Source organism: Chiloscyllium plagiosum, chromosome 5, assembly GCF_004010195.1.
Source record: "Chiloscyllium plagiosum isolate BGI_BamShark_2017 chromosome 5, ASM401019v2, whole genome shotgun sequence".
Lineage (NCBI taxonomy): Eukaryota > Metazoa > Chordata > Chondrichthyes > Orectolobiformes > Hemiscylliidae > Chiloscyllium > Chiloscyllium plagiosum.
In genome coordinates this window covers 48,298,025-48,304,941 of record NC_057714.1, presented here as the reverse complement: position 1 = coordinate 48,304,941, position 6,917 = coordinate 48,298,025, and the positions used below count along the sequence as shown (strand labels likewise).

The 6,917-nt window shown below is 41.5% G+C and overlaps 1 protein-coding gene across 2 annotated transcripts in view; it reads left to right on the top strand.

Annotated features, from left to right (window-relative positions):
* stx17 (syntaxin 17) overlaps positions 1-6,917 on the top strand; it is a 114,895-nt gene that overhangs the window by 85,975 nt on the left and 22,003 nt on the right. The gene's annotated exons all lie outside the window — the stretch shown is intronic.

Below are 6,917 nucleotides of genomic sequence, written 5' to 3'. Positions count from 1 at the left end.
GGAGTTGGGAGGTTATGTTGCGGCTGTACAGGACATTGGTTAGGCCACTGTTGGAATATTGCATGCAATTCTGGTCTCCTTCCTGTTGTGAAACGTGAAAGGGTTCAGAAAAGATTTACAAGGATGTTGCCAGGGTTGGAGGATCTGAGCTACAGGGAGAGGCTAAACAGGCTGGGGCTGTTTTCCCTGGAACGTTGGAAGCTGAGGGGTGACCTTATAGAGGTTTACAAAATTATGAGGGGCATGGATAGGATTAATAGACAAAGTCTTTTCCCTGGGGTCGAGGAGTCCAGAACTAGAGGGCATAAGTTTAGGGTGAGAGAGGAAAGATATAAAAGAGAGCTACGGGGCAAGTTTTTCACACAGAGGGTGGTACGTGTATGGAATGATGTGCCAGAGGAAGTGGTGGAGGCTGGTACAATTGCAACATTTAAAAGGTGTTTGTTTGGGTATATGAATAGGAAGGGGTTGGAGGAATATGGGCTGGGTGCTGGCAGGTGGGACTAGATTGGGTTGGGATATCTGGTCGGCATGGACGGGTTGGACCGAAGTGTCTGTTTCCATGCTGTACATCTCTATGACTCTATGTACAGTACCCCCAAATCATTCTGTGCTAAATTTACACAACTTCCAGTAATCAGTAACTTTTCATCTTTTAACTAAAATGTAAGAATTTGTTTCTTACCACATCCTGCATTTTTTTTCTTTGAAAAATTGATCCCCTTCATTGATCTTCCTTTGGTGCTTTTTTGCAAAGAGATCATGCAGGAAACCATTAACCTGTTGCATCATCCTTTCGTTAGAGATGTTTTAACACTGTTTTCCTCATTTATATTATTTACCTCTATCAGTTTGCAATAATAATGTAATACTCTGCTTGGCAATGCACAGTAGATCTGCTGACTGAGTCAAGATTTTTTTTGGATGTGCCTTATGCAGTCCAACAATATTGTTCTTGTTTAGCAAGAAATTGTCAGCTCAATAATACTGAAATATTTTGCTGAATTTTTTTTAAAGGCCTTGCTGGTGTTATAGGACTGTGCATGTTGTAAAATTGTCTGCCAAGTTCATGCAACAACTGCGAGAAGTTCCTTGTTCTTAAAGGTGATTTGGAGTCAGGAAAAGGAAGTGACAGTGCTCATAGGCCTCATGTCAACATTATGTTGCCTAGAGAGATACTTACTAACCTCAGGTGACTGTATGGAGTTTGCACATTCCCCATGTGTTTGTGTAAGTTTCCTCTGGGTGCTCCAGTTTCTTCCCACAGTCCAAAGACGTACAGGTAATGTGGATTGGCCATGCTAAATGTCCTGTAGTGTTCAGGGATGTGCAGGCTAGGTGGATTGAACATGGGAAATGCAGGGTCTCAGGGATAGGGTCGGGGGGGTGGGTCTGGGTTGGATGGATCGTTGTGGACTTGACGGGCTGAATTGCCTGCTTCCACACAGTAGAGCTTCTATGGTTCTCATATTTTTACCATGGCAGTTTGGCAGAATACATAGCATTTATGGTTGACAGGGTTCCCTTGAATGCAAAATAATTTGCATGTGGGACAATTGTGAACATCAGGCTTTTCAAATCATGAGTAGAATTTCCATTGTGTATATCCAGAAAACAATTATAATGTCTTCGTTATGCTGTATTTTCAAATTGTAAAAGAAACGAGTGCTAGCCAATAGGAGACCAAGGCTAAGCTGTATGGCCATGATTTTTGACCACACTGAGAAACTTCCAACCAACAATAACTTGCACTTAGTGTCTTGAACATAGCAAAAAGTCTAAAGACACTTCATACAGGTCCAATTAGCCTAAATTTAACAAAGGCAAGGAAGGAAATATTTTGACAGGTGTCCTAAAACTTGTCAAAATTGAGGTTTTAGGCAGGTCTTAATGGAAAAGAGGGACATGAACAGCGGCAAGGAGGTGAAGAGGAGAATTTTAATGAACAAATTCCGAAGTGTAAGACAAAGGCTGTTGCCAATTATGAGCAAGTGGAAGGGAATGCATAAGAGGTCAAAGTTAGATTGAATATAAAGTTCTGAGTGGTAACAATTTGCAATGCTAAAGATTAGAGGGTCAAGGGCAACAAAGGGTTTATGCTCAAAGATAGAAACTCGAAGCATTGTAGGTTAGTGACCACAGGGATGGTTAGTAACTGGGCAGAGTGTATAATGAGATAACAGTAAAGTTTTAAATGAGCTGAAAGTTTGTTTGAGTTGATGTTTAGAATGTGACAGATGGGAAGTTGTCTGGAAGAGCTATAGAACATCCAAGTCTGAAAGTCACATCCAGTAGGTTTTTTTTACAGCTGTAAAACTGTTTTACAGCTACTAGTTGAACATGGAAGAAAAAAATGCCATGCAGTGTAGATACAGTGAAATACTATGTGGTTATGTCCATTGCTTAAAGTAATGAAGCCTAAAGAAAGAAATGGTGCAAACATTCTTTGCTTAAACTTATGCCAACCTTGGTGGGTCTTTCCTTGAAATTAACAAACTTCTGTTAAAGATGTGAATTACCTCAGTTTCTTGGTTGATAGCCTTTCTTCATGCAGCTGACATATGTGCTTTTAACATTGCCTTTTGGTGCACCTCCTGCAGTACATCTTTATACAGTATCGAAGGGAACAACATTGTCTGGTCACCTTCATTGTACATCTGTGAAAAAGTAACCCATCTTTCTGCCACTGTTGCAATTTTTCCTTTTTAAAAAACTGTGATGCTTTATGGGTTGCTGCCTTGTCAGGTTTGTTGTCCCCATGTCCTACATGTCATACTGTCTGGGCAAGCTTTGCCTTGGCTGATAAGTTATTCAAATTGGAGGCAGAGTATTCTCATTTCAACTTTTGAAATTCACAATCCATCTAAGTGCCAGCACAAATCAGAACCAATTGACAATGTCCCAGACAACACCATCACCCATCCTCATGGGTGTTTGTCCTTTCCCAATGACTAGATAGGCCCACAGAGTTGGTAGCACAGCATATCTAAAAACAACATGTTGGCTTGGTGATGACATAAAACAAGACAGTTAATGGTAGGGCCTTGGGGAGTGTTGTCGAACAGAGAGATCTAGGGATGCATGTACATACTTCCTTGCAAGTGGCATCACAGGTAGATAGAGTAGTGAAGAAGGTATTTAGTACACTTGGCTTCATTAGTCAGAGCATTGAATATAGGAGTTGGGATGTCAATTTGCAGCTCTACAGGTCATTCTGCTATCACATGCGTTTCATTAATGCAAATTCACTGTAACACGAGTGCTGAACTGGGGACACCGTTTCTAAAGCACAAACTTTTAACGTGATTACATTGCCAACATTTTAAGCGCTGATCCTAAAGCATGATTTTTCTATAATGCAGGGTTGCACAAGAACGCAACCATTGCATTATAGAAGAACTATCTGTATAAGACATGGGTAAAGTCACGCTTGGAGTACATTGTATTATTCTGGTCACCCTGCTGCAGGAAGGATGTTATTAAACTGGAAATGGTGCAGAAAAGGTTTACAAGGATGTTTACTGGAGGGTTTGATTTACAAGGAGAGGCATGGACATTTTTTCCCTGGAGCATCAGAGGCTGAAGGGTGACCTTACAGAGGTTTATAAAATTGTGAGGGGCATACATAAGGTGAACAGCCAAGATCCTTTCCCCTGGTTAGGGGAGTCCAAAACGAGAGGGCATAAGATCAGAGTGAGAGGGAAAAGATTTAAAATATCTAAGAGCCAGCTTTTCCACTTGGATGCTGGTGCGATAATTGGAACAAACTGCTAAATGAAGTGGTAGGGTCGAGTACAGTTACAACACCTAAAAACATTTGGACAGATAGATGGACAGGAAAGGTTTAGAGGGAAATGGGCCAAATGCAGGTAAATGAGTCTAGTTCATTTTAGGAAACCTGTTTAGCATGGACGATTTGGACCGAAGCGTCCGTTTCAGTGCTGTATGACTCTATTTGCATACCAAATAACATAAGCAGCAAATTATAGACACATGGACAAGCAAGCTCGCAACCAACGAATCAGATCTAAGCTCTGCCACATCTAGTCATGAATGGTGGTGGGCAATTGAACAACTCCACAAATATCCCCATCCTTAATGATGGAACAACCCAGACATCACTGTAAAAGATAAGGCTGAAGCATTCAAAACCATCTTCAGTCAAAAGTGCCAAGTGGATGATCCATTCTGGTTCTTCGAGAGGTCCTCAGCATCACAGAAACTAGTCTTCAGCCACTTTGATTCACTCCACGTGATGTCAAGGAACGGCTGAATGAACTGGATATCACAAAGGCTATGGGCCCTGACAATATTTTGGCCATTGTACTGAAGGTGTGCTCCAAATCTAGCTGCAGCCTTGCCAAGCTGTTCCAATAAAGCTACAAAACTGGCTTTTATCCAAATGTGTGGTAAACTCCCCAGGGTATGTTCTGCACACTATAAACAAAACAAGTCCAAGACTGGCTAATTACTACCCCATCAGTCTATACTCAGTCATACGCAGAGTGCTGGAAGGTTTCATTAACAGTGCTTTCAAGCAGCACTTTGTAATAAGCTGCTCACTGATGCTTATAGAACAGGTCACTGTAGGAGCAGGCCTTCAGCCCACTATGTCTATGCTGACCATAATGCCATTCTAAATTAATCCTTAGTGCCTGCAAATGGTCCATACCCCTCTGTTCCTGTCCATTCATATGTCTGCCCAAATGCCTCTTAAATATTGCTGTTGTTTCTTTTTATAACATATCTGCTGGCACGTGTTGCTGGCACCTATACCCTTTGCTTTTTTAAAAAAAAATGTCTCTCCCATCTCCTTTTAAACTTCCCCTCTCTCATTAAACGTATGGCTCCTAGTATTTGACATTTCCACCCTGAGAAAACATCTACTATTCAGCTTACGCATGCCTTTCAGAATTTTATGTACTCCTGTTAGGTAATTCCTCAGCCACCAACACTCGAGCAAAAACAATCCAAGTTTGTCCAATCTCTCCTTATAGCTAATATACTCCAATACAAGCAATATCCTGGTAAACCTCTTTTGCACCTTGTTTAAAGCTTCCACATCCTTGTTGTTGTGCGTTGACCAGAACTGTACACAATGCTACAAATGGGGTTTAACTAAGATTTCATACAGCTACAACATGACTTGCCAACTTTCATACTCTGTGCCCCAACCATTAAGATAAGCATGACAAACATCATGTTATCCATCTTATCCACTTGTGTTGCCACATTAAGGCAGCTATGGGCCAAAGATCATCTGTATCTCAGTGCTCCTAAGTGTCCTGCTATTTACATCGCTCTTCCATTTGGCCTCCCAAAATGCATTGCCTCATGCTTGTGTGGATTAAACTCCACCTGCCATTTCTCCACCCAACTTTCTAACAGATCTATATCCTGCTGTATTCTTTCACAACCTTCTTCACTACCCACAATTCCACAAATTTTTATGTCATCTGCAAACTTACTAATTAGACCATTTGCCTATTCATCAAAATCATATATATCTACACAGAGGAATCTCTATTATCTGGCATTCGATTAATTGAATTTTGGATTATCTGAACAAGATCGCAAGGTCTGGATGCATGGCTTATTATGTTATCTGGTATCAATTGTTCGGCATTTGATTAATTGAACAAAATACTCCTTGCCTGTGTTATTTGGATAATTGAGGTTCCTCTGTAGATATATTATAAACAGCAGAGGTCCTAGCATTGATTCTTGCAAAACATGACTGGTCACAGATCTGCAGTCATAAAATACTCCTCCCCAACTATCCTCTGTTTTCTATGACCAAGCCAATTTTGTATCCAACTTACCACTCACTGTGGATCGCATTTGACTTAACCTTCTGGACTAGCTTTCCAGGAGACCTTGTCAAAAACTTTAGCAAAGTCTATATAGATAACCTCCACTGCCCTACCCTCATCAATCATTTTCACTTCCTCAAAAAGCGTAATCAAATTTGTGAGACAAAACCTCCGCCAGACTAAGCAATACTGACTATCCCAAATAAGTCTTTTCTTTTTCAACTGCGAATAAATTGTGTCCTAAGAGTCTTTTCGAATAGGATTATCCTTATTGCCCTTTTAAAACAAAGGAACAACACTGACTATTCTCTAGTGTTCTGGAAACTTGCCTGTAGCTAAAAAGGATACAAAGTTCTCTCTCCAGGCCCCAGCAATCTCCTCCCTTGCCTCCCTCAGTATCCTGGGATACATCCCATCAAGCCCTAGGGACTTATCTACCTGTTTCCCAGATACGGAATACCCACCCCCTCCTCAATATCAACATGCATGGAATCAACATACCCCTCCCGAATGTTAGCATCATCCATATCCTTCCCCTTGGTGAATACTGATGCAAAGTCCTAATTAACGATTTCCTCCACTTCCTGTGGCTGCATGCGTAAATTCCCTCCTTTGTCCTTGAGTGGACCTATTCTTCCCTGGCTACCCTGTTGCTCCTAATATACGTATAAAATGCCATGGGCTTCTCCTTGATCCTACTTGTAAAGGACATCTCAGGATCCTTCTAGCTCTCCTAATTCCTGTTTAAGTTCTTTCCTTCTTCCTTTTATATTCCTCAAGAGCCTTGTCAAATTTCAGTTTTCTAAACCTTACAAATGCTTGCTTTTCTTTTAGAGAAAGTGAGGGCTGCAGATGCTGGAGATCAGAGCTGAAAATGTGTTGCTGGAAAAGCGCAGCAGGTCAGGCAGCATCCAAGGAACAGGAGAATCGACGTTTCGGGCATAAGCCCTTCTTCAGGAATGAGGAAAGTGTGTCCAGCAGGCTAAGATAAAAGGTAGAGAGGAGGGACTTGGGGGAGGGGCTTTGGAAATGCGATAGGTGGAGGGAGGTCAAGGTGAGGGTGATAGGCCGGAGTGGGGTGGGGATGGAGAGGTCAGGAAGATG